Consider the following 1,678-nt stretch of genomic DNA (forward strand, 5'->3'; position numbering starts at 1 on the left):
CTCCATAATCACGTGATCCAATTCCTATAATAAATCTCTCTCTCTCTCTCTAGATATAAATATATAGATACAGATATATAAATATATACATATAAATATATGTAAAATATATTGTATCTGTATTTATATATCCTATTGATTCTGTTTCTCTGGAGAACCCTAAATAATACATATGGGTGGTAAATATTTTGCCTATCTGACATGAGTTGCTAAAAGTTATGCTAGTGCCCTGAGAAAGTAAGTCCAAAACTCAATGACCTTCCACATAAAGAAATCAGAAAACTAGAAAAATTGAGCAAATTAAAAACCCAAGTAAGAAGATGAGAGTGAAAATCAATGAAGTAAAAAACAGAAAACAATAGAAAACTATTAAACCAAAGTCTGATTCTTTGAGAAAATAAATAAAATTAATAAACTTCTAGCCCAACTGATCAGGAAAAAAAGAACAAATTATCAATGTAAGGTATGAAAGAGGTGATGCCACTACAGATTTGTCAGATATTAAAATGATAATAAATATCAACAATGCTATATCAATAAATTTGAAACAGATAAAACTGACAAATTTATTGAAAGTGACAAAGTACCAAAGCTCATACAAAAAGATATAGACAATATGAATATTCCTATATCTATTTTAAGAATTGAATATGTATCTAGAAACATTCAAACCAAGGAAATGCTGGGCCCAGATAGCTTTACTAGGAAATTCAGTGAGTCAATTAAGAGAGAAATGATACAAAAATCTAGAAAATGGAAAGGTAGAAAATACTGTGCAACTCATAATATGAGGTATTATTCCAATACCAGGAAAGAAAATAAATATTCCTCATAAACACAGATGGGAAATTTTTTGTTGGAAATTTAGCAAATCAAATCCAACAATATCTAAAAAGGGTAATATATCATGACCAAATGAGGTTTAACTAAGTAAAACAAGTTTGGTTTAATATTTGAAAATCTATCAATGTAAACAGACTAAAAACAGACAAAATATGTGAGCATCTCAGTAAATGCTGAAAAAGCATTTAACAAAATCCAACATTCCTAATAAAAAGCTCTTAGCTAGGGCTTCCCTGGTGGCGCAGTGGTTGAGAGTCCGCCTGCCGATGCAGGGGACGCGGGTTCGTGCCCCGGTCCGGGAAGATCCCACATGCCGCAGAGTGGCTGGGCCCGTGAGCCATGGCCACTGAGCCTGCGCGTCCAGAGCCTGTGCTCTGCAACGGGAGAGGCCATGACAATGAGAGGCCCTCATACCGCAAAAAAAAAAAAAAAGCTCTTAGCTAATTGGTAATTGAAAGAAGCTTTCTTACCTGATTTTTAGAAAAATCTATGAACTGTTAGTTAACATCATTTCTTTTTGAACTTTCTTACGGTTTCCATCTCTCCACTGACATTATCCATCTGATCTTGAAAGTTTTCTAATTTTTGCATTAGAATCCTAATCATATTAATCATAGTTATTTTAAATTCCTGATACTTCTAGTATATGTGTCATCTCTGAATCTGGTTTTGATTGTTGTATCTCTTCAAACTTTGTTTTTACTCACTTTTTGGATTGCCTGCTGTTTTTTGTTGGTGGTCTTGAAATCTGGACATGCTGTTTTGGGTAATAGGTAATGAAATTAAAAAGCCTATAATGTCCCATAGAGGAGATATGTTTTGTTTAATATTTGTT

Source organism: Neophocaena asiaeorientalis, unplaced genomic scaffold, assembly GCF_003031525.2.
Source record: "Neophocaena asiaeorientalis asiaeorientalis breed wild unplaced genomic scaffold, Neophocaena_asiaeorientalis_V1.1 scaffold421, whole genome shotgun sequence".
NCBI lineage: Eukaryota > Metazoa > Chordata > Mammalia > Artiodactyla > Phocoenidae > Neophocaena > Neophocaena asiaeorientalis.